Raw genomic sequence first — 27,321 nt, forward strand, 5'->3', positions numbered from 1 at the left:
AACCAAAGAACATGAAAGGAACCAATGAAAAAATGAAAAGAAAGGAGATTTAGCAGATTTTAAACCATTTTAGAAGGTAATAATTATCAAAACTCTCTCTTACTGGTTGTGAGATAGAAAGTAGATAAGTGGAACAGAGTAGACCTACAATTTACAGCTGCAAATAAATACAGTAACTTTGTATTCTACAAATGTAAAACTCAAGTTTTTGGGATAAGAATTTGTTTTTTGGTAAAAATTGGATGAAAAACTGGATGGCAGTATGACAGAAACTGGGTATAGACCAATATCTTATACCATTTACCAAGATAAGTTCAAAATGGATACATGACCTAAATATAGAGATATTATAAGAACATTTGAAGAACTTGGAACATATTACTTTGAAGACTTATGGACATGAATAAACAAGAGATAGAGAGCAGGGTGAGGTGAAAAATGGATAATTTCAATTACATTAAATTTTAAAAAGGTTTTGTACAAATAAAACAAACAAAGCCAAAATCAGAAGGAAAGCTGAAATTCAGGAAAAAAATTTTAATAGATAGTTTACAAGATAAAGGTCTCAAATATATAAATAACTTTGTCAAATCTATAAAAATGTGAATCATTCTTCAATTAATAACAGGTCAAAAGATATGAAGAAGCAGTTTTCTGATGAAATCAAAACAATTTATAGTCATGTAAAAATTCTCTAAATCATTATTTTTTAGTATCTTTCTTAAATTGTTTTTTATTTAAATTATAACTATCCTTAGTTCCTTCAACAAACCTTTGGTTTGAATCACCTCACCACACCAGTCATTGTACACCATTTATCTCCAGTTTATCAATGTCCTTCTCCAAATGTGATGCCCAGAACTTTGGACACAATACTATAGGTATGGTCTAATCAGTGCAGATCACATCAGGACCATCACCTCCTTTATTCTAGATAATATGCCTTTCTTCTTTTGTTCTAAGGGCCCATTAAGTTTATAAATTATTATTTATTAGAAAAATGCAAATTAAAACAACTTTGAGATATCATTTTAGAGCTATCAGATTGGCAAAAGTGATTGAAGAAGATAGTGACACATGGTGGAGAGGATGTGTAAATATTGGGACTCTAATTCATTGTTGGTAGAATTGTGAACTGATCAATCCATTTTGGAGAACAAACTGGAAATATGCCAAAAGAGTCAATAAACTGCCTATATTCCTTGACCCAGCATTACTAGGTCTATTTCCAAAAATGATTAAGTAAAAAAAAAAGAAACTATATGTTCTAAAATGTTTATAGGAGTTCTCTTTGTGATGCAAAGAACTGGAAATTGTGGGGATGCCCATAAATTGGGGGATGGCTGAACAAGTTGTAGTATATGACTGTTATAGAATACTACTGTTCTCTGAGAAATTATGAACTCTATGATTTTAGAAAAACATGGATAAATTTGCACAAAATAATGAACAGGGAAATGAGCAGAATGAAAATAATCCTGTGTACCATAATAGCAATATTGTTTGAAGAATAAGTTTGAGTGACTAAGTAATTTTGACTATTATAAATATCCAAATTAACTACAAAGGAGATATGAAGAAGACACTATCTACATCTAAAGAAAGAATTGACAAATAGAAGTATGATTTTACATGCACTCACACACACACACACACACACACCCACAACTTTGAATAATGGTAGCCATCTTTAGTTTGGGGGAGAATGGAAATCATAGGAAAAAAATAAATTTACAAGGTAACTTAATTACATATTTGAAAGTAATAGCAAGTTGTGTATAATAGATTTGCACTTTCATGTACAAGCATTGTTTTTCTCATATCATGTTATGGAAATTCTTTTTTCATTTTGTAAAAATTCAATAAATAAATTTCATAAAAATTAAATATAAAAATAAAAAAAAACAAAATAAAAACATGATGATAAGAGTGGAATGGTAGTGTAGCTAATCTTAAGAAAACAAAAGAATATGTGGTCAAAGGTATAACTGCTATTACATTCTCCTATGTGGCCACCTTCTATTTCTTCTGTATTTATCTTCTAGGCATTTATATAAAGTATGTTATAAAGTATGTATTTATGTATGTATATGATCTCTTTTAATATAAGCTTCTTAAGGCCAGAGAATGTTTTTGTACTTTTCTCATATCTCCAGTGCCAAGAATAGGCACATGGTAAGCATTTAGTAAGTGATAGCTTATTAATTTGAAATAGGGAGTACTCACACTGTGGGGAAGAAAATGTACACCTGGTAAAATGAGGGAAACCAAACCTTCTCTAACAGCTTAGGAAAAGAAAGTGATAGTTCCAATCTGCAGTGCTTTGCCTCTTGTCCCATCGATGTCCAAGTTATCATTGATTCATTCCCTCATTCATTTATAAAAAAAGCTTTTTGAACTTCTATGTAGTTGATGAAAAGAATCAACATTTTTTTTCTGAAAAAATCTCATCTAGTGGATGTTACTGACCATTTTCACCTCTGGCCCATATGCCCTGCTGGCTTGAACATAGAGCACAGTTGGTGAACTTAGCCAGACCATGTTAAAAGGTAATTGGGAAATAAGTAATAGAATAAAAAAAATATAATACAACATATGCAATATTAATATGCAATTTTCTAATTTCAATATATGGTCCACAGATATTTTTGGAATGGTTTAGTGACCCTGGTTTCTACAGAGTTTAACACTATGGTTTTAGAGGCTCACTTCATGTTATTACTTGGTAATGAAAGATGTGGTGCCTGTTTTGAGTCATTTTTTGCTTTTTCTCCTCAGCATTTTGGGGGCCTACAGCATGGATGTGATCACCAGTACTTCATTTGGTGTAGATGTTGATTCCTTGAATAACAAGAATGAAATGATCCTTTTATCAGAGAAATCAAGAAGTTACTTAAAACATTTAGTATTCTGAACCCAATCAATTTTACAAGTAAGTTAGTTCTTCTTTATACAAATGGATAATTAAGAATTCAGTAGTCTGAACTGGTCTGAGGATTTCTGAAGATAACTCAATGAGTTGGATCAAAATAGATTTAGAGATGAACATAAACTTAGAAGCCACTAAGTCTAACCCATTTGTTTAACAGGGGATGCATAGAGAAATCACAACACAATCCCAAATATCCAGGAGATTCAATTCTTTAAATGCTATATGTTAGGGAGGGAGGGCTTTCAGAGAGTAACTGATCAAAATACTTAAGGGAATTATTTGCTTATTGGTCAGTCATAGGTAGCTTTGAAATTAATCTAGAAGACTAGGGATGGATACAGGACACCTGATTTTGGAGAGCGATTCCCTTCCATTTTGGGGCTTTTTGTTGACCCCCACCAGTTCACAGACAATCAAAGGCCTAAAAAAGGAAATGAATAAGCCATGTTACAATTTGTACCTGTGGTACCATTTCCCCATAAACGCTCCAAATAAAGGTGATAGTTTCTTTCATAAAATTCTACAGTTTCATAAGGGTTTTTTTCTTTTTTCTTTTCCTCAGCTATCTTTCTATTTTTTGTTCCTTTGTTTAAAAAATGACATAACTGTATTTCCAAAAGAGGCAATACATTTCTTAGCCAAATCAATTGAAAAGATAAAGAACGAAAGAAAAATTCACTGAAGGTAAGTCTCTCCAGTATTCAGAATCAGAATATGTGAAAATTATAAATTGTTGCATTCTTTATCTTCAGAGTAGAGCAAACAAAACTTGTGTTTCATTTTCCTTGATGTTCATCTTTGTTCACTATAATTTTTACTCAATTTTAATCGTCAGATTTTTTGAAGACTTACTATAACATGAAGAAATGTCATGTTATGGCCTCTAAGCTCCTTTCCAGCTCAAACTCTATGCCCCTATCATTTAATGTTTGCCAGATTTAGTGATCTGTGTTTGTGAGAGTACAAGGACAGAAAAGACACTGTCCCAGGTCTCAAATATTTTACAACCACAAAGGTGAGATACAACACATACCCAATATTATATTTCAAATTAATACATGAGCTTAAGTCTGAGGACCTAGGTTCAAATCCTAACTCTCACCTATGAGACTTTGGGAAAGTCACTTAACATCTTTCCTCTTTATTTGCTTCACTCCATACATAACCACCCTATCACAGGCACTTACCCCCTCTTCTCTGGACTATTGCTAGAACCTTCTATTACACAGTGTGCTTGAAAGAAGAGAGAATTCTCTGAAATCAAATGTCACTTTTGTCACATCCAGAAACAACAACTGAAGACAAGACAGGTGTGTGGAAAGAATAGAACAGATATAGGAGAAAAGAGGTTGAGCAACCCTGGTTAGACTTATTGACCAGAAAGTACCTTTATCCTTTATTTATATACTCTCAAAACAGGCCTTGGTAACAATACCAAAGGCTATATAAGAATGGACACAAAAAATCCCCATTATCATTATGGGAACACATAAATAGTCATTTCCCTACGAAGTTAAGGGATCTCTTTGAGAATATATTAGAATAATCCACTTAAACAATAATGAGTTACCAAGTTAGAGTGGAGGCAGTAGGAAGGAAGAGGAGATAAATTCATAAAAGTGTCTCTTTAGATCTCATTGACCTCCTAGCAAACCAAATCTGAGCCCCTATAATGGTGCTGAGTGATTCACCAAAACATCCTCCAAACTCTAAAATATTCTCTAATCTATATTGAAGTACAAAACAGGATGATTTGATCTGAGTTGTTCTTTTAAATAGATAACTGTCAATGTTATCTGTTGTGAAGGATGCTGGGAAAGCCTCTCTGCCTCCACCGCAAATATCTCTTCTAAATTCTACCAATATAGATGCATCGCTTTGATTCTTTTCTGTTGTGAAGTCCCTTAAAGGTATAAAATACTAAACTGTTATGAAATAAGACCAGAGTATTCTAACATTGATGGTGAGCTGAGAGTGAGGACTTTAGAGCCTGGATACTTAACCATTTTTGGAAGAATAAGCAGAGATGACAAGAAGTGGAAGCTGGAGAGCAATGAAGACACAGAAGGGCATTTTAAGTTTCAGGTGTTTCTAAAATAAATTTGACTGAGGTAAATTTTGTCTAATATTCCACCCTAGATTTCACCATTGGCCTGGTTTGTTCCAAGAGACAACCCAGAAGAACAGAAGAAAAATAGTCATCTTAGCACAACTTCCTTCTACTGAGGTTCAAGAGTTTTGTCAGAGGCTCAAAAGGGCTCATTTTATGAAAAACTTTATATAGATGTAAATCTTACATTGACAGATCTCAGAATTTTGAGTCACTTCTTTAGCACATTGAAATAATAATAAATCAGTAATAAAAATGCATTTGTAACTTTCATCCAGAAGGTATTACTGGAATATCTGGTGACCAGATGTACAATGGAGTTAATAAACTCATTCTAAGACCAAGTGAGCAAGGGCAGATGTGATATGTCACTTTAGTACTTAGAACTTAGTACTTAGAACTGTTTGTTCACTTCACAGGAAGCAGTCATGTATGGTGCTCTGGTACAGATGGAGTACCTAGACATGGTGATACTTGAAAATCTCAGGATGTTCCCCATAGCTGTCAGGAATGAAAGGGTTGCTAAGAAAACTGTTGAGCTCAATGGACTGAGGATTCCCAAAGGCACAGTGGTGATGGCCCCATCTTTTGTCCTTCATCATGACCCAGAATACTGGCCAGAGCCAGAGGAGTTCTGCCCTGAAAGGTAAACACATTTTTTTTTAAATAAGGAGAAAGGTCACTCAACATCATCAGGTTGGAGAGAACATTGAGCTGGGCAACAGGGTGAGGGTCTGAATCTTGATTTTGTGTCTTGCTTAGGTTGGTGACGCTGGGTCTGTCACTTAAACTCTCACAACAACACAGCATGATGCTTACAGTAGCTATTTCAGTAGCTGGGATATAGCTACTTTAGGCATTCTTGTCTCTGCTTTGTAGATGAAGGAATTGAAGCTTATATACATTAAATGACTTGGCGTTATATCTATAGCTAAGAAGTGTTAGAAGTCGGTTTTGAATACTGATCTTTGTTAGAGTATACAAGTTGAAAAATGACGGTTTAAACTGTATGCCAACTGAGATCCCTTCCATCTTTAAATTCTCTAAACTTCGACTATTTTAATTAATTATTTCATAGGTTGTCTATTCCAGAGTCAATGCAAACATGTGTAATTATTTTCATGAATCACTTATTTGTAGATGTTTTTAAGCCCTTAGCAGTAACTAAACTAAATTTTTAGGGCATATCAGACAGAGGGCATCATGTTATATTCATAGTCAGGAAAATCTGAATTCAAAGCCCACCTCTGAAACCACTTAGTTATATGGCTAAGGGTACTAATGATCCCATTCTACATAACGACTCTTCCAAACATTTTCATTCCTCCTGAAACCTCCCATTGCTCCCCTTCTTTCCACTCTCTCTGCTGAGAGTCTTCTCTCATATTTTACCAGAAAAAATGAGACTATTCACAATGAACTCCTTTTTTTCCCCTCTTCCTCATCTCTCATCACTATGATGTCTTCTGCTACTAGCCCCTCCATTACACCTGAATTACATGATGAAGTAACCTTATTCCTTACCATGACTAATTCTTCTACTTGTTCAAGTGATTCCATCTCTTCTAATAGATTGCCCCATTTGTCATCCCCACTCTTACACTTGTTTTCAATCTGTCCCTGTCCACTGACTTCTTTCCTACTGTCTGCAAACATGCTCTTGTGTCTTCTATCCTGGGTAAATCCAGCCTTGACCCTTCCCTCCCTGCTATTGTCCTGTATCTCCTCCATCCTTTGTAGCTAACCTCCTCAAAAAGTTTACAATACAATGACAAGGTACAAAGGTTACCTACAATAGGTGCCTCCGCTTTCCATTTACCTTCTTCAGCTTTGGATTTTAAAGAATTATTTAAAGTTTTATGTTGTTTTTTCTTGTTGTTCAGTCAAGTCTGACTCTTCATCACCCCATTTGAGATATTGGAATGGTTCACTATTTACTTCCCCAGTTCATTTTCCAGATGAGAAAACAGATGAAATATTTTTAAATGACTTGTCCAGGGTCACAGAGCTAGTAAGTTTTTGAGGTCAGATTTTAATTCAGACCTTCTGACTTCAGGCCTGCCTTCTTATCTACTCTGCCACCCAACAGTGGAAAAAGTGAAATACTATTGCAATAAGAGATCAACAGTTTCATTCTTTACGCTTCTTAGTATTTAAAAGTTTAGCATTTCTAAAATCTAAATAATATTGGTATTAGGATAGTTTGTTGAGATTCTGTTCAAATTTCTGCCTTTCAAGCCTAGTTTGGGATTTTTTTTAAACGACAATAACAAATAGAGCTTCATGATAGGAAGGAATTGCTCTGAAGACAGACAAATGGTGCTTTAGATATTCTTACTATCTTCTTGAGGCAAATCTCTTGATGTCTGCTTTTTTGTCTCCTTTTCATTTTTTATATTGATTTTTAAAATTTTGATTTCCAAATTTTCTTCTTCCTTCTGGCCTCTTCCCTGCTTATTGAGAAGTCAAGTAATATGAATCAATTTTGCCTGTGAAGTCATGAAAAACAGATTTCCATTTTAGACTTGTGTCAAAAAGTAAGAAAAATAAGATAAGAACAATGTGCTTCATTGTGCACTTGGAGTTCATAATTTCTCTGGAATTGGATAGCAATTTTCTGGAGGTCAGTAGCATTTTTCATCATGATAATGTTGGAATTAATCTTGGATCATTTTATCAAGGAGAGTAGCTAAGTCTTTCACAGCTGTTTTTTTATTACAATTTTCCTGTTACTGTGCAAATTATTCTTCTTTTTGCATCAGTTCATATAAGTATTCCTAAGTGTTTCTAAAACCATCCCCTTTATCTTTTCTTACACCACAGTAGTATTATATCACAGTCATACCACAATTTGTCCAGCCATTCCCCCTTTGATAGATATTCTTTCCATCTGAAATTTTTTGCCACCAAAGAAGTGCTGCTATAAATATTTTTGTACATATAGGTATTTCCCTGTTTTTTGATCTCTTTGGGATACAGATAAATAGTGATATTGCAGATTCAAGGATTTACAGTTTTATTGCCCTTTGCGCATAGTTCAAAGATATTCTCCAAAATAGTTGGACCTGTTCACAACCTCACCAACAGTATTTTAAGGTGTCTTTTTTTTTTCACATTGCCTCCAGCTTTTGTTATTTTTTTTCCCTATCAAATTAATCTGATAGAATTGAGGTGGTACCACAGAGATGTTATAGTTTGAATTTCTCTATTCAGTAGTGATCTAGAGTATGTTTCCACAATACTTGGTTGTTTCTTTCTGGCTGATTGCAATATTTTTTCCTTGACCTGAGAACTCTGGAATTTGGCTCTAATATTCCAAGGAGTTTTCCTTTGGGGATCTCTTTTATTTTTTTTTAACTTAGATCTTCTTTTTTATTGTTATTAATAAATTTATTTATTTTTAGTTTTCAATATTTACTTCCACAAGATTTTGAGTTCCAAATTTTCACCCCATCTCACCCCTCCCCCCACCCCAAGATGGCATGCATTCTGAATACTCTTTCCCCTAGTCTGCCTTCCCTTCAATCTCTCCCCCCTCTTCTCTTATCCTCTTCCCCTTCTATTTTCCTGTAGGGCAAGATAGATTTCTGCACCTCATTTCCTGTATTTCTTATTTCCCAGTTGCATGTAAAAACATTTTTTTAAACATGTGTTTTTAAAACTTTGGGTTCCAAATTTTCTCCCTTCCTCCCTCTCCACCCACCATCATTGGAAAGGCAAGCAATTCCATATAGGTTATACATGTGCAGTTATGTGAGACACTTCCATAGTAGACATGCTGTGAAAAACTAACTCTATTTCCCTTAATCCTATCCTGCCCTCCCATTTATTCTATTCTCTCTTTGGCCCTGTCCCTCCTCAGAAGTGTTTGCTTCTGATTACCCCCTTTCCCAATCTGCCCTCTTCTCTATCATTCCCCTACTCTCTTGTCCCCTTCCCCCCCCTTTTTTCCTGTAGTGTAAGACAGATTTCCATACCCAATTGGGTGTGTATGTTATTCCCTCCTTAAGTCAAATTCTATGAGAGTAAGATTCACTCATTCCCTCTCCCCTTCCCCCATTTCCCCTCCACTGTAAGAGCCTTTTCTTTTCTGTTTTTCTTTTGTGAGATGGTTTACCACTTTCTACCTCTCCCTTTCTCCTTCTTCTAGTATAATCCTCTTTCACCCCTTAATTTTATTCTGTAGATATAACCCCTTCATCTTCAACTCACCCTGTGCCATCTATTTATCTATTTATCTATCTATCTATCTATCTATCTATCTATCTATCTATCTATCTATACATATAATTTTTTCCCTCCAACTACCCTAATACTGACAAAGGTCTCATGAGTTACAAATATCTTTCCATGCAGGAATGTAAACAGTTCAACCTTAATAAGTCTCTTATGATTTCTCTCTCCTGTCTACCTCTTCATGTTCCACTTGAGTCTTGTATTTGAAAATCAAATTTTCCATTAAGCTCTGGTCTTTTCCTCAAGAATGCTTGAAAGTCCTCTATTTCACTGAATGACCATTTTTTCCCCTGAAGGATTATACTCAGTTTTGCTGAGTAGGTGATTCTTGGTTGTAATCCTATCTCTTTTGCCCTCCAGAATATTATATTGCATGTCCTGCAATCCCTTAATGTAGAAGCTGCTAAATCTTGTGTTATCTTGATTGTGTTTCCACAGTATTTGAATTGTTTCTTTCTGGCTGCTTGCAATATTTTCTCCTTGACCTGGGAACTCTGGAATTTGACTACCATATCCCTAGGAGTTTTCCTTTGGTGATCTCTTTCAGGAGGGGATCCATGGATTCTTTCCATTTCTATTTTGCCTTCTGGTTCTAAAATATCAGGGCAGTTTTCCTTGATAATTTCTTGAAAGATGATGTCTAGGCTCTTTTTTTGATTATGGCTTTCAGATAGTCCCATAATTTTTAAATTCTCTCTCCTGGATCTGTTTTCCAAGTCAGTTGTTTTTCCAATGAGATATTTCACATTGTTTTCTAATATTTCATTCTTTTGGATTTGTTTTACAGTGTCTTGATTTCTCATAAAGTCACTAGCTTCCAATTGCTCTATTCTAATTTTTAAGGAAGTATTTTCTTCAGTAATCTTTTGGACTTCCTTTTCCATTTGGCCAATTTTGCTTTTTAGGGCATTCTTCTCCTCATTGGCTTTTTGGACTTCTTTTGCTATTTGTGTTAGGGCATTTTTTTAAGGTATTATTTTCTTCAATATTTTTTTGGGTCTCCTTTAGCAAGCTGTTAACTTGTTTTTCATGATTTTCTTGCATCACTCTCATTTCTCTTCCCAGTTTTTCCTCTACTTCTCTTACTTGCTTCTCAAAATCCTTTTGAGCCCTTCCAAGGACTGGGACTGATTCATATTTTTCTTGGAGTCTTTGGATGTAGGGGCTTTGACTTTGTTGTCTTCTTCTGGTTGTATGTTTTGATCTTCTTTGTCACCAAAATAAGATAATATAGTCTGACTCTTTTTGCGCTGCTTACTTGTGATCCCAGTCAATTACTTGAATTTTAAACTCTTTGTTAAGGTAAGAGTCTGCTTCCAATGTGGAGAATGTACTGTCCCAAGGTTCAGGGGTTTGTCCAGCTGTTTTCAGAGATACTTCTAGGGACCTGTAAATTTTCAGTTCTTCCAAGGTGCTATGATAAGGGGCGAGTTGTTTTCTCTCCACCGCTACAAGAAGCTTCACCACATCAGCACTCCTCCTCACCCCAGGACCACCCCTCAGAACTGTGACCCAGATCCAAGCACCAGAAAAGCAAGAGATTCCTGTCTCAGCTTTGGCAAAGAGATCCCTGCCCCCTCTGATCAGTCACTTGATTCCCCCTCAGTCTGTGGGCCAGAAGCTCAGGAGGCAGCTGCTGCCCCACAGGCCCCGCTCGGGACTTGAGGTTGAGACCTAGCTCCTTCTTTCCCTCGCAGTCACAGACTTTTCCCACTGACCTTCTAAGTTGTCTTTGGCATTTGTGGGCTGAGAGGTCTGGAAACCGCCATAACTGCCAGTGATTCAGTCCTCTGAAGCCTGCTCCAGGGTCGCTGAGGCCTGCGTGCCCATGCTGCACTGCGCTCCTCTCCCAGCCAGGCGCGATATACCTTTCCCATCAATCATCCAGGTTGTCTTGGGCTGGAAATTTGTTTCACTCTGTCTTTTTGTTGGTTCTGCTGCTTTAGAATTTGTTTAGAATCATTTTTTAACAGGTATTTGGAGGGGTTTAGGGGAGAGCTCAAGCAAGTCACTGCTTTCACTCCACAATCTTGGCTCCGCCCCCTCAATGTCTTTTTCTTGTCTACTGTTACAGTTAACCTTTTAGTACAATAGTGAGTAATAATGGTGATAACTGACATCCTTGTCTCACCCCAATCTCATTGGGAAGACTTGTAATCTATTCCCATACAGAGGATGCTTGCTGTTGGTTTTGGATAGGTACTATATATCATTTTAAGACAAGCCCCATTCATTCTTATGCTTTCTAGGGTTTTTTAATAGGAATAGGTGGTATATTTTGTCACAAGTCTTGTCTGAATCTGTTGATATAACTATATGAATTTTTTTTTGTAATTGACCTGATTAATTATAATTTTCCTAGTATTTAACCAGTCCTACATTCTTGTTATAAGTCTTACCTGGTAATAAAAATCTTTATGCTGTATTACAGTAGTCTTCTTCTGAGTATTTAAAAATTTTGCATCAATATTTGTTAGAGAAATTTATCAATAGTTTTCTTTCTCTGTTTTTGCTCTTCCTGGTTTAGGTATCAAGATTGTATTTGTGTCACAGAAAGAATTTCACAGAACTCATTCTTTAGTGATTTTTTTCAAGTATTTTATAAAGTATTGGAATTAATTGTTTTTTGAATGTTTGCTGGAATTCATTGGCAAAACTATGTAGTCATATGAATTTTATCTTAGAGAGCTCATGTATGGCTTGGTAAATTTCTTTTTCTAAGTTAGAGTCATTAAGTATTTTATTTCCTCTTCTGTTAATTTGTGTAGCATATATTTTTATATATGTAAATGCTCATGCAATTCATGTAGATTGTCAATTTTGTTGGCATATAATTGGGAAAAATAGCTCCTAAGGATTGCTTTAATTTCATCTTCATTCACAGTGTATTCATCATTTTAATTTTTAATACTGGTAATTTGGCTTTCTTGCTTTTAAAAAAAACTAAAATTAAGCAATGATGTATCTATTTTATTGTTTCCACCAACCAGATATCCATTTTATTTTTCTAATTTAATTTTTTTTATTTACAATTTTTTTTAATCTTTTTTGATTTTTAGGATATTATTTTGATGTTTAAATAAGTATTTTAATTTATTCTTTTTCTAGTTTTTTTTTTACTTTCATGACCAATTTGTTGATCTGCAATTTCCCTCATTTATTGATCTAAGGCTTTAGAGATATAAAAATTATTCCACATATTACTTTGGCTTCATGCCATCAATTTTGAATGTTGTCTCATTGTTGTCATTATCTTTAATGGAATTTTTTTATTATTTCCATGGTTTGTTCTTTAAATCATGCATTCTAGAAGATTATTTCATTTTCCATTAATCTATAATCAATGCTTCAAAAGCTCTTTATTGAATTTAATTTTTTTCATTATGGTCCAAAAAGAGTGCTTTCAATATGTTTACTTTTCTGAATTTGTTTGTGGGGATACATGGTCAATTTTTGTGAAGGTACAATGTAGAACTATTGAAAAAAAAGTATTTTCCTTCCATTTCTCATTCAGTTTTCTGCAAACTTCTTTCATATATAGTTTTTCAAAAATTCTATTCATCTGTTTAACTTATTTGTTATGAGTTCTGGGAGGGGTAAATTGGCTATCCCCAAAAGTTTAGATTCACTCTTCATTTCCTCCTCATTTAACTTTTCTTTTAAGAACTTGAATGTTTCTATTTAATGTATCTATGTTTAGTATTAATATTGTTTCATAGTCTATGATAACTTTTAGCAAATGTAGTTTCCCTGATGATCTTTTTTAATTATGTCTTTTGAAAGTTTTCCTTTTTTCTGATATCATGTTTGCAACTCTCCCTATTTTACTTCACTTGAAGCACAATAGATTTGGTATTTGTATGGTAAATCTTAAGTTATTTATTTTCAGGAATATCTTTTTCCCTTTATGTATCCCTGGCACAGAGGAGGCTCTAAGTAAATGTTTGTAGATTGATTGATTGATGGGTCTCTTAAAGAGTCAGATTCATTGTTCTTCTGACAAGTCTTGGATCTTCCTTTTCCCACACATCTCTTTTCTCTTGCCATTTTGAAAAACCAGGTTCAGCAAGGAAAATAAAGAGAGAATGAACCCCTATGTGTACCTGCCCTTTGGTGTTGGTCCCCAAAACTGCATTGGGATGAGATTTGCACTTATGAGTATGAAAGTTGTAATTAGTCTCCTTCTCCAGAAATTTTCCTTCAGAACTTGTAAAGAGACACAGGTGAGGAGTCACATCATTTGTTTAAATATTTAGGATGGTATTTTATTGAGGTGATTTATTTTCAAAGTGGAGAAATGTCCCATGCCACATGGAGAATTTTAATTAAAAAAGAAATTTAATTCAATACAATTAGTCTATTTATTGTTAGCAGGTTATTAAAGAATTAGAACTTGTCATTATTAAAATGGAAATACATAGAAGGCCAAGAGAAAAATAATTAATGTGTTGTTGGCTACATAATTATTTTGATTTAACTATAATAACAATAACATCAATACAAAATTCTTGGTCGGAAACAATATAATTTTTGAAGACTGATGTATAGCAGCACCTTTTAAAATTTGATTTATGAGAAAAAATGCAATATTAAAGGTGATGGGAATGGATAAAATCTCCTAATTTAAGCAAGATTCTTAATTCTGTCTTACAAGAGACTAGCAGTAATAAATTTTGAGTATGTAGTTAATATGTATTTTATATTTTGTGACAATCTCTGAGGTCAAACCTACGTAGGGTCTATACTAAAGTCATATCAATCTAACACTCCTTTGCATGACCTTCTAGCTAATTTGTCTTCATTTGTTTAATATTTTTTCCATAATATGCCATAAATATTTGTGACTACTTATTTTTCACTCTTTGTTTGGTACTGGTCACTTATTAAACTCTAATTGTTTTTCTTAATTGTTGTAGATTACTCTGAAGCTGAACAAAACATCAATCCTTTCACCATCTGTACCCATTGTCCTTCAGGCTGTACCAAGTACCAAAAAGGCAAACCAACACTAGAAATTCTCTTTCTCATTCTATCCATTCCTATCTACAATCATGCTCCTGATTTTTCTTCCATCAACCAAAGACACTGAATCCTTGGATTTCAAAAGTAACTTAATTTACCGTATGAACCAAACAAAGAAAAATAAATGAGGTTTTTTTTTTTGGCATTGGAGAGGAGCACTAATATTTTTCAGGTGGTCTTTTCAAGATCTCCATGTTTGAGGACTACTGTATAATGTTCAATGGTGTTGTGTCACATGCATCCATCCAGTGGATCATGTTCCAAAAGAAATGACCCCCAACAGATTACTACCACTTGATATTACTATAGTGATTCAATGCATGAACACAGAGAAAACCATGAAGTAAGGATCCCTTCATTATTTTTATGAACAGTATTCTTTGACAATCACAATTAAAGTGAATGTAGTAATTTTGTGGGGATCATATTACTTAGTTTTAATATTCTGCATTTGATTGAATCATACTATATTTTACTTTCTGGTTTTTTTCATTTTTTTTCTTAGGGTCTATATCTTCTATCATAACATGAATACTATTGAAATATATTTTGCATGATTGAACAATATAACCTATATAAAATCACCTCCTGTCTTTAGGAACGAGGTGGTGAGGAAGAAATATGGAACCTAAAATAAAAAAAAAATGTTAAAAATTGCCTTTACATGTAACTGGGAAAAATAAAATATCATTTCTTTAATATGCTGCATTGGACAACTATGCTGCTACATACCACAAAAGACATCTCTGGAAAGCTCTTTTCTAGTATCCCTTTAAATCATATCGTTATCATTTAGTTGGATGGGTAGTGTGTTGGTTTTGATTATCTTATTTTTTTTTTATTTTTGCCAATTAGCTGATCTGAATGTTCACAAAAAGTCCAGTTTAATCATTCATAACTTGGTAAGTGGACAAATAGTTCAGTTAGTTTTTTCCCCTCTTTTTTGTTCCTTCCACAAACATTTAAATGTAAACACTGACAAAAAGCTTGGGCTTACTTGGGATCAAGGTCAGTCTTAGGGATTCCTTAGAAGTCACCCTCTTTTCGTTGTCTCCCCATTCAGGGTTTCACCCAAGAACGTCAGCATTTGTCTCCTCTCTTATTCTCTATGCAAATAGTAAAAGGATCTTCAGTTTCCACCTGAAAATTTATGATAACAATTTACAAAATACAGAGTAGACTTTCTTTTAAGTGACAAGAACCATTAAAGAAAGTATTTATACCTAAGCTTGTAAACAGTCAAACCAACTCTCCTTACATATCTATTTGGCCTCTATTTCACCCCAGGATACTATGTGGTTGAGATACAATCAAAACAAGAAAACATTTGGAGCCATTATAAAGCCAACCCCTATGAAAGTTTGCTGTCCCTTACACAGTCCTGTGCAAGGCATGCTCAATGGAATTCTGTTATTTTAAATCTCTTTCCATTTATCACCTCCCCAAATAAATTTTAAGTCCTTAGCTTATTTAATATTGGATCATGAATGTTCAAAAGAAAAGTCAATGACAGAGTATAAAAGGGTATTGGTGGAAAGATTAGATGTTCTTCTAGTTAGAACATTCTAAGATGTTTGATTCTTTTTCAGCATCTCGAATCAGTAATCAATTTTTCTTCTGTAATGTTTCTTGTGTTGGTTTAATCATTGCCATTCTATTTGGCCAATCTAGTGTAAAACCACATTTATTATCTCATCTCTGCACTGCTGCAGTACTGAAATAAGTGTGTAACTGGTATCCCACCCTTGAATCTCTTTCTACATGAGTGCATCTTTATCTATACCAGATTATTCTTCCTAAAATGTTACTTGCAAAATGCTATTGTTCTACTGAAATTTTTCATTTTTTTCATTGTCCACAGGGTTAAACAAAAATTCTTGGTATCTCATGTACATATCTATCACTAAAAATAACCACAGCCATATTTTTCCAAAGTGAATTTTAATGTGGTGCAAAGGTGAAATAATTTTGAGCAGCTAGGTTGTATAGTGGAAAGGATACTTGGCTTGGAATCAGGAAGACTCATCTTCATGAGTTCAAATCTAGACTGAGACATTTACTAGCTATGTGATCCTAGGCAAAGCACTTAATGCTGTTTATCAGTAAATTGGACTGACCAGGATATGTCAAACCATTCCATTACCTTCACCAAGAAAATCCCAAATAGGGTCAAGAAGAGTTGGACACAATTGTAAGAGCTCAACAACAACAAAAAGTGTGAAATTAATGATACTGTCAAATATATGGACCCATATGATTTGTGACCATTGGTAAGTTATTATTACTCTCTTGCCTCAATTTTTTTTTATAAAATGCAGAAAATACTTGTTTTATTCTAACTTTTAAGGTTATTATGAGGAAAGCACCTTTTAAGACTTAAAGTGCTAAATAAACATGAGCTGTTATCATGAGCATAATAAAATATTCTCCCCCTCCACAGAGTACTAAATAAAATAAAAGGCAGCTATATATATAATTCTTTGAGATCCCTTTGTTTGTAGATTGACCACAAGCTCACTATTCTACCAATTGGGAATGATCACCCACTATTTCTTTTTCTTTTTACCTACTCATTTTATTAATTAATTTATTTTAGCTTTCAACATTCACTTCTACAAGAATTTCAGTTTCAGATTTTCTCCCCATCTCTCCCCTACCCCCACACCAAGATGGCATGCATTCTGAATACCATTTCCTCTAATTTGCCCTCCCTTCTATCACCCCCCTTCTTTTATCCCCTTCCTTTTCTATTTTCCTGTAGGGCAGGATAGATTTCTATACCCCATTGCCTGTTTATCTTATTTCACAGTTGCATGTAAGAACAATTTTTAACATTTGCTTTTAAAATTTTTGGGTTCCAAATTCTCTCCCTTCCTTCCTCCCCACTCACCCTCATTGAGAAGGCAATCAACTTGATACAGGTTATATATGTATAGTCATACAAAACACTTCCACAATAGTCATGTTGTGAAAAACTAACTACATTTCCCTTCATCTTATACCATCCCTCATTTATTCTATTTTCTCCTTTGACCTCCTCAGAAGTATTTGCTTCTGATTACCCCCTCCCTCAATCTGCCCTCCCTTCTATCATCCTCCTCTTTCTTATCCCCTTCTCACCTATTTTCCTGTAGGGTAAGATAGATTTCCATACCCGATTGAATGTGTATGGTGTTCCATCCTTAAGTTAAATCCTATGAGAGTAAGATTCACTCATTCTCCCTTATCTTCTACCACTTCTCCTCCATTGTAAAAGTTTTATCTTGTCTGTTTTATGTGAGATAATTTACCCCATTTTACTTCTCCCCTTCTCTTTCTCTCGGTATAATCCTCTCTTACCCCTTAATTTTATTTTTTAGATATCATCCCTTCATCTTCAATTCACCCTGAGCCCTCTTTCTACACACACACACACACACACACACACACACAAACATATATATGTTGGAGGGAAAAAAATATATTTTCCCTCCAACTACCCTAATACTGAGAAAGCTCTCATGAGTTACCAATATCATCTTTCCATGTAGGAATGTGAACAGTTCAACCTTAATAAGTCCCTTATGATTTCTCTTTCCTATTTACCTTTTCATTCTTCTCTTGAGTCTTGTATTTGAAAGTTGAATTTTCTATTCAACTCTGCTCTTTCCATTAAGAATGCTTGAAAGTTCTGAATTTCACTGAATGTCCATTTTTCCCCCTGAAGGATTATACTCAGTTTTGCTGGGTAGGTGATTCTTGGTTTTATTCCTATCTCCTTTGACCTCCAGAATATCATATTCCAAGCCCTCTGATCCCTTAATGTAGAAGCTGCTAAACCTTGTGTTATCCTGATTGGGTTTATATAATACTTGAATTGTTTCTTGCTGGCTGCTTGCAATATTTTTTCCTCAACCTGAGAACTCTGGAATCTGCCTATCATAATTCTAAGAGTTTTCCTTTGGGGATCTATTTCAGGAGGTATCTGTTTGATTCTTTCAATTTCTGTTTTATCCTTTGGTTCCAAAATATCAGGGCAATTTTCCTTGATAATTTCTTGAAAGATGATGTCTAGGCTCTTTTTTTTTAATCATGGCTTTTGGGTAGTCTAATAATTTTTAAATCATCTCTCCTGGATCTATTTTCCAGGTCCATTATTTTTCCAATGAGATATTTCACATTGTCTTCAATTTTTTCATTCTTTTGGTTTTGTTTTATAATTTATTGATTTCTCATAAAGTCATTAGCTTCCGTTTACTCCATTCTAATGTTTAAGCAAATATTTTCTTCAGTGAACTTTTGGACTTCCTTTTCCATTTGGCCAATTCTGCTTTTTAAGGCATTCTTCTCCTCATTGGCTTATTGGACCTCTTTTGCCATTTGGGTCAGTCTTTTTTTAAAGTGTTATTTTCTTCAGTATTTTTTGGGGGCACCCTTAGTGAGCTGTTTACTTGTTTTTCATGATTTTCTTGCATTACTCTCATTTCTCTTTCCAGTTTTTCCTCCACTTCTCTTACTTACTTCTCAAAATCCTTTTTGAGCTTTTCCATGGCCTGGGACTGGTAGATATTTTTCTTGGAGGCTTTGGATGTAGGGGCTTTGACTTTGTTGTCTTCTTCTGGTTGTATGTTTTGATATTCTTTGTCACCCAAGTACTTTTCTAGGGTCTGAGCTTTTTTTTTGCATTGTTTGCTCAAGTTCCCAGCAAATTACTCGACTTTCAAACTCTTTGTTAAGGTAGGGGTCTGTTTCCAGTGTGGAGGATGTACAGTCCCAAGCTTCAGGGGTTTTGTGCAGCCATTTTCAGAGATACTTTTAGGGACCTGTAAATTTTTAGTTCTTTCAAGGTGGTATGATCAAAGGTGAGATGTTTACTCCTCTCTTGGCCTGTGTTCTGGTCTATGAGTGACCACAAGCACTCTTTTCTACCTTGGAACTGTGAGGAGAGTTTCCTCTCCACCACCATTACAAGCTCCACCACACCAGCACACCTCCTCACCCCAGCACAACCATCAAGTACTGCAACCCAGATCTAAGCACTGGCAAGAGAATCCTGCCTCAGTGACAACAAAGAAATCCCTTCAATCCCCCTGTGATCAGCTGCTTGATTCCCCCTCCATCTGTGGGCCGAGAGCTCTGGAAGCACCTGCTGGAACTGGGGCTGGATTGAGCTTCTCTCTCACCCAGGTCTGACAGACCTTTCCTACTGATAGAAGGGAGGGCATATTAGGGTAAAGGCTGTTCAGAATGCATGCCTTCTTGGGGTGGAGGAAGGGAGAAAATTTGGAACTCAAAATCTTGTGGAAGTGAATGTTGAAGACCAAAAATAAATAAATTAATAAAACTAAAAAAAATAGAGGAAATGCAGCTTCATGACATTAACACACACACACACACACAGACACAAGAAAATGAACAAATTTTATATAAAAAAGCCCAGAACCCAAGGATTACACCAATAGAAAAAAAAGCCCTTGACTACATATAATACTCATTTCTGTCATAAAACAAGAAACCTACAGGAGATATGCACTGAAAATTCCTATTTTCACATCCATTTACTTGAAGCCAAGGGCTAACATTATTTGCAGGGGAGAAATACAAAAACTTTCCTAAAATTTGATGACTAAAGCAACACTGCTTCTTATTAGTTCACTTAATTTGAAAAAAATTCTATCAATACTAATAAGAAAAGGTCAACAAAATTGAATGTTGAACATTAGCAAAGAGAACATGATATTATTCCCATTTTTAGATTGCAGTGTGACTTCCTTAGACAAACACAGAGCATCAGCTAGGAAACTAATTGAGATACTGCCTACATTAAAGTAATAGTTTACACATTGAATTCACAAAATCAATATCATTTCTATTCTATAATTAGAAAAACCAGGAGGAAATAAGAGTGAGAAAAGTCATTAAAAATCTTTCTAAAATGCCAAAAAAAAAAACCCCTTAAAGTCTAAGAACAAAAACAAAGTCTAAATTTATGTAAATACAAGTATAGCCTTGTCTTTTTGAACTCATGCAAAATAAAGTAATTAGAGACAAGAAAACAATATACATGCTAACCACAACAACGAAAATGGAAAGAACAAGGACACCAAAAAGTAAAAAGTAAACATGACAAAAGCATAAAGATCAAATGAGACTTGTCTGAAAAGATATGGAAGATTCTCCCAAGCTACCTCTCAGTAGAGGTGGGAATTCCACATGTATTACACATTGCATATGTTTTTGGACTTTTTCAACGTATTGATGAGTTGTATGATAAAATTTTTTTTTCACTCTAAAAAATACTATTTGTCATATGGGATTGCTTTGGGGAGTGGTAGGTATAGGGATAGTTAAGACTGTGTGGTAATGTAATAACAGGAAATATCAATAAAATTATTAAAAATTCCAAAAGCAATTAGACTCAAAAATAAAAGTCCAGGCAAGATTAACAAATTTGAAAGTTAAAAAGTTGAATTAATAAGTAAAACTACAATTAAAAAAATCAGCGAACCATTAGCTCATTGGATTTTAAAAAGAAAGGAAACCAAATTACCTGTATCAAAAATGAAAAAGTTGGCTTCACAACTAATGAAGAAATAAAAACACTTACTGAGGCTAAATTCAGCCAAGTATATGCCAATAAAACTGACAATCTCAATGAAATAGAAGAATGTTTTAAAAATATGAACTTCCTAATTAACAGAAGAGGGAATAGTTTACTTAAAGAATTCATCTTAGAAAAAGAAATAAAAAAAAGAAATTGAGCAAGCTATAAATGAATCACCTACGTGGGGGAAAAAACCTTACCAGGACTAGAGAGGTTTACAATCAAATTCTACTAAAAAGTTTAAGAACAATTATTTTTATAAATAAAGTTCTTCTATCCCAGTGGAAAGATAAATAGAAAAAAAACACACACAATTATTCCGTATACTGCACACAGTGTTTGAAAAATAGTAAAGAGATTTTACCAAGTTCTTTCTATGATCCAAATATCTTCTTGATAATTTCATCAGAGAGAGTCAAAACAGGGAAAGAAAACTATAGACTTTCCTAATGAATAATGATGAAAAAATTTAAATTTAATTTAATATAATTTAAATTAAATGAATTTAATAATTTAAAATTAAATTAAATTAAATTTAAATTTAAAATTTAAAAATGATGAAAATTTTAGGGAAAATGCTATAAAAAAGATAATATATCCCAAAGACTATACATTATAACTCAATTAGTCATATCAGGATTGAAGGATAGGTGTCATATTAGAAAAACTATAAACATAAATGACAATAGTAATAATAAAACCAACCAAAAGTATATTGTTATTATTATTATTAGGTTGTAACACTTTTATTTTCCTAGGCTTGAAAGTTTATGCATGCAAAAAATTGATGGAATATAACACAAGTCAATTCTTTTAAGTATATAAAAGAAAGTTTGATAGACATTTTAAGATTTCATATCAGAACATTTTAGAGACCAAGGAGTAATTCAAATTCCATATTCAGCTTTTTGATAGGTACACATTGTTATCAGATTATTTAAATAAATACAGAAGCTATTTACAAAACACAACCATTCCTGTTAAAAACATTAGAAAACATAAACATCAATACATTTTTCCTTAAAAAGATAAGTAAAATGTACCTAACACAAAGAGCAAGCATCATCTGCCATGGGCACCAGCTGGAATCTTTTTAATAAGATCAGGAGGGAACCAACAATGTCCTTTACCACCATTCCTATTCAATATTATAGTAGAATTGCTAGCTTGAGCAATAAGACAAGGGGCATAAATTACAGAGTAAGCATAGAGAAAGAGGAATCATGTTATCAGTTTTTGCTGATGATATGATGGTTTACTTACAGAACCCTAGAGAGACAACTAAAAATTAATCTAAACCATTAACAATGTTGGTACAGATCAGATGCACTATATACAATGGCAAATGATGACAATAATCTCATGAATTATAAACTCAAAGATTCCAGCTATTGGCACAAGACCTCACTATTTGACAAAACTACTGCGAAAACTTGAAAGTAGTCTGGCAGACAATAGGCATGGATCAAAACCTCCTACTATGTATCAATATAAGCTCAAAATTGGTACATGATTTAGATATAAATGGTAATATGGTAAGGAAATTATTGGAACATGGAAACATTTCCTGTCAGATCTATGGGTAGAGGAAGAGTCTATGACCAAACAAGAGATATAAAGTTTCACAGGAGGTAAAATTAATAATTTTGAATATATAAAACTCAAAAGGGTAGAAACTAATGCTGCTGAAATTAGAAGAGAAGCATGCAACTGAGAAATATCTTTGCAGCAAGTTTCTTTGATAGAGATCTCATTTCTAAAATATATAAAGAACTAAGTCAAATGTATAAGAATAAGAATGAATCTCCAATTAATAAGTGGTCAAGGGATAAAAACAGGAAGTTTTTTGAGAAAGAAATCAGAGCTATCAGTAGTCATGTAAAAGTGCTCAAAACCACTAATAATTGGAGAAATGCAAATAAATTGATTCTGAGACACAGTATTCAGTAACAGCAATATTGTAATGATGATCAACTGTGAAAGGTAGCTACTCTAACCAAGACAATGATCCAAGATAGCTCCAAAAGAACCATTATGATAAGTGCTGTCAACTTTCAAAGTGAGAATCAATAAACTCTTGAGTGGAGATTGAAGCATATTTTTTAAACTTTCATTATGGTATTTGCTTTTTATTGCTTTCTTTTTCCCACAGGGCTAATACAGAGATATATTTTGAAAGATTTCACATCAATAATTTATATATATACATATATATATACATATATATATATATTTTTAAAGGGCTGCAAAGGTACAGGGAGAAAAGAGAAATTGGAACTCAAGTTTTTAGAAACAAATATTTAATTTTTATTAAAAATATAATTGGGAAATATTTACCAAAATAAATAAAATATATTTAAAAAATAACACCATTCTGAGGTATCAACTCACAACTATGGGTTGGCTGAGGTAACAAAAAAAATGTAAGCTGTTGGAGGGGGATGTGGTAAAATAATAAACTGTTGATAGAGCTGTGAACTAGTACAACCATTCAAGAAAACAAATTGGAATATACCCCCAAAGACATGAAACTTTGCATCCCCTTTGACCCAGCAGTATTGGTTATAGGTGTATACCCAAAAGAAATTCAAGAAATAGTAAAAGGAGCTATATGTACAAAAATATTTACAACAGTTCTTTTTTTGGTGGTAAAGAATTGGAAACCGAAGGGGTGCTCGTTAATGTGGAATGGCTGAATTAGTTATCATATATAAATGTGATGGAATAGTATTGTGCTGTAAGAAATGATAAAGGGCATAGTTTCAGAAAAAACCTGAGAAGACATATATGAACTGATGCAAAATAAAGTGATCAGAATCAGAACAGTTGACACAGTATGGATAGCATTGGAACAAATATAATCAACTGTGGGCTTAGATTCTTATAATACAGCCACTGCTGGGATTCTTATAAGCTAGCCACTGCTCAGATTCTTAAAATCTAGTCAATAACTTGTTCAGACTCCTTAAGAGTCTGCCCAATATGACAGATGTTCTAATAAATCTTGTCTTTGGTTGAAAGAAGGCTTGGGTCGAATTCTGTCGGGCAGGATCCGCATGTTGTGATATTGGGGTCCCAGGACCCCTGAACCCCTAAACCGCATCATTTTGGTGGCCCATACAGGGAAACTGCCTAACTCCAAGTTCTTCTCCAGCCAAGACTGGAAGGTGTGTAAGCCTCCCCCCCCACTTCTTGCTCTGCAGTTAGGGTCGCTCTCCAAGCATCAAGGCTTGGAGGTGTTTTTTGGGCAGACAGTTACTAGGCTGTCTCACATTCGGCCTGATGCTCTCAGTCCACTGGGTCGGTTTAAGGCCATGAACCTGGGTACACCTTCTGCAGCATAGAGGACAAGGACGGATGCCCTATCTGGAAGTGTATGGATTCCCTCAGCACTAGGGAATTGGGGAAAACTGCAGTTGCTTTTTGGTTCCCTGAGGCTTATTTACTCCCTTCCCTCTACACCCCTTAATCCTCCTTCATGGAGGGTACAGGGAAAGTTAGAACAGCTAAAAATATCTTGGCAGATTCTGGAGGTTTTGTGATTGATCATTAAGGAGTTTAGAGCTCCTCCTTACAACCTGCTCACTCTTTTCTTCCATTCCCTTTGCTTGAGTCAAGAGGGTATCTGTTAACCCCTCTCATAGGAGAAGAGTTTCACCCCTTTACCCCTCACCTTTGATTTCACCCTGCCCCACCTGGGAAAGGAAGGAGGGAGGAGGGGCAACAGCTACAGTGTGGGCCCTCCTGGCAATTGCCTTTGGGCACTGGGGCAGCCTTTGCCTAGAAACATCACCCAGGTTCAGCACATCTTGCTCAAGGAAAAGAAGCTATCCTTTGCTTCTTTTAATGCAATCCCAGCAAAGGGTAAGCACACTCTTTTAAATTTGTAATTTTAACTGTTAATGATGAGGTGTTGATTTTCTACGTAAGGTAATTTGGAAGTGCATTTAACAAAACTGAAGTTGCCTGATTGGTAATGGGTTTGTTTCAAGTTTCAAATTGGTGAACTTTCTGTATCAGTTATGTCAAGCAACTCTTCATAATTTGGTTACTGCTAACATAATTTAGCTATTGTGGGTTATTGTTTTAATGTGTAAACTAGCCAAAATGTTTGGTTTATGTATGGCTTGCTGAGAATTTGCAAGTGTATAGAAATCTCTAATGATTGACTTTTTACACCAGTAAATATAATATAATTAAAAATATAAATATATATTTATAAATATATTAAAAATATAAATATATTTATATATTATTTATATATTTATATATATCATAATATATATTTATTTATAATAATATATATTATAATATATATTATATATATTATTATATATATAATATATATATTATATATTATTTATATATTTATATATAATTTTTAAGTTTGAGATGTAAATCCTGGAAAAGTTTTTCCTAAGCTGTTATTAGTAAAACTTGCTGTTTGAGGTAAAAGCTCATAGGATTTTATTTTTGAGTTGTCTGATGGGTCATAATCCATTGGTAATCAATAATCCACCATCTTGAGAGAAATGCCACAAGTTACTCAGAGGATGTGATATTGGTGGGAAGTCAGCATCAGGAAAAGTTGAGAGGACAATTTTAGCCTCATTCTAAGATGGGATCCTCCTGGCTCAGTTTCCCCATTATGTTTCTTTGAAAGGGAATGTTACCCACCTGGCTATTCCTGAGTCTGGCTATGAGGTGGATTTGATACTGCATGGTTGGAAAACTGAATTATCTGAATCCAAATAGAGCTGAGGATGTTTTATCCTCTCAAAATTGGGCCCTAAATCTAGTCCATGTTTTATATCTGGGCCCTGCAGTTTTTTTCTGTCAGATTTATGTCTTCCAGACTATGGGCCTTTTACCTACAGTTGGTAGCAAACAGCGAGTACTAGTCAATGTCCTCCCATGGCTCCCTGTATGCAACCTGTGCTCTGTTCCAGTCAACCTCCTCTTTGGGACCACCTTGAGGCAAGGACAGCTCTATGCCTCTTGCCAGCAGGAAGCAGTTTCAGAAACCGAGACCTTCGCCCCTTACTCCAACAGAATTTGGGTCCCATTTGTTTGAGGGGGGAATGATGGGGTTGGGATATGGGCCCCAGAAAGGAAAAACCTTGCATTTTTCCACATTGCCAAATCTCTGAGGCTATAATCCCATCAACTAACTGGCCTTTCATTATGACTACACCCAATCTCCCCTCCATTGTCTTACCTCCCTATGGCCCCTGGCCATTTTCCACCCTTAATTCTAGCTAGGCTTCATTCTCCCTTGGCCACAAGGTCCAGGTCCCAGGAGGCCTGTTCACCTCAGCTTACTGGCCACTCCTAGGTCCCTCCCACAGGCTTTCTGTATATAAGGTCCATCTTGTCTCCATTAAGATGCTTAGATTCTTATAATCTAGCCACTGCTCAGATTCTTAAAATCTAGTCAATAGCTTGTTCAGACTCCTTAAGAGTCTGCCTAATATGACAGATGTTCTAATAAATCTTGTCTTTCACTGGAAAAAAATATATAATCAATTGTGAATGACTTAGTAACTTGAATCAACCCAATGACCTACCACAATTCCAAAGGACTCAAGACAGAAAATGCTATTCATCTCTAGAGAGAGAAGTGATGGACTCAGAATATAGATTGAAGTCTCTCTCTCTCCCTCTCTCTCTCTGAAACATGGTTAATGCAGTAATTTCTGTTAGCAGACCACTTCTAGGTTTTGTATTTCTTGCCTTCTGAATATTTGAGGGAAGGTACTGTGGTAAAGAGATAATTTAAAACTAAAAATAAAATATACTAGAATGAAAATAGAAATACAAAATAGATAACTTGAAAATAAAATAAAATAATTACAGACAAGATGAAATACTTGGGAGTCTATCTACTAATACACAGAGGAACTATATGATCACAATTACAAAATGCTCTTTATAATAATGATAAACAGATCTAAATAACTGGAAAAAAGTTAATTATCCATGAGTAAACCAAGACAATATAATAAAATGAAAAGATTACATAAATTAGTTTACTTATGCTGTTCCACCCCAAACTACCAAAGGATTATTTTGTGGAGGTTCAACAATAATAACAAAATTCATTTGAAGTTCAGTTCATTTTAATACACATTAATTAAATACTGTGAAAAATGAGATTGAAAGCCTCCCCCAATCCCCTTCCCCCAAAGTCCTGCCTTTAAATTCAGTTTTTCTTCAGAAGGACATTACTGATAATGGGATTGCATTGACTCTCCTTATCCTGCTCAGCCCCTATCCAAGGTGACAAGTAATTTAATCTAAGGTAGTGAAGCCTCATTGTGTTTCCCTCAGGCTTGGGTGGAGACAAATTCTTCTGTTTGGATAACCCAAGGGCATATATACATACACATATACATAGACATAGACATAGACATAGACATAGACATAGACATAGACATA

The 27,321-nt window shown here is 34.5% G+C and overlaps 1 pseudogene; it reads left to right on the plus strand.

Annotated features, from left to right (window-relative positions):
• LOC114052173 overlaps positions 1-14,290 on the plus strand; it is a 44,138-nt pseudogene extending 29,848 nt beyond the window's left edge.
• The last annotated feature ends 13,031 nt before the right edge of the window (positions 14,291-27,321 follow it).

This window comes from Vombatus ursinus, unplaced genomic scaffold, assembly GCF_900497805.2.
Source record: "Vombatus ursinus unplaced genomic scaffold, bare-nosed wombat genome assembly UNPS02014807.1, whole genome shotgun sequence".
In the NCBI taxonomy this organism is placed as follows: domain Eukaryota; kingdom Metazoa; phylum Chordata; class Mammalia; order Diprotodontia; family Vombatidae; genus Vombatus; species Vombatus ursinus.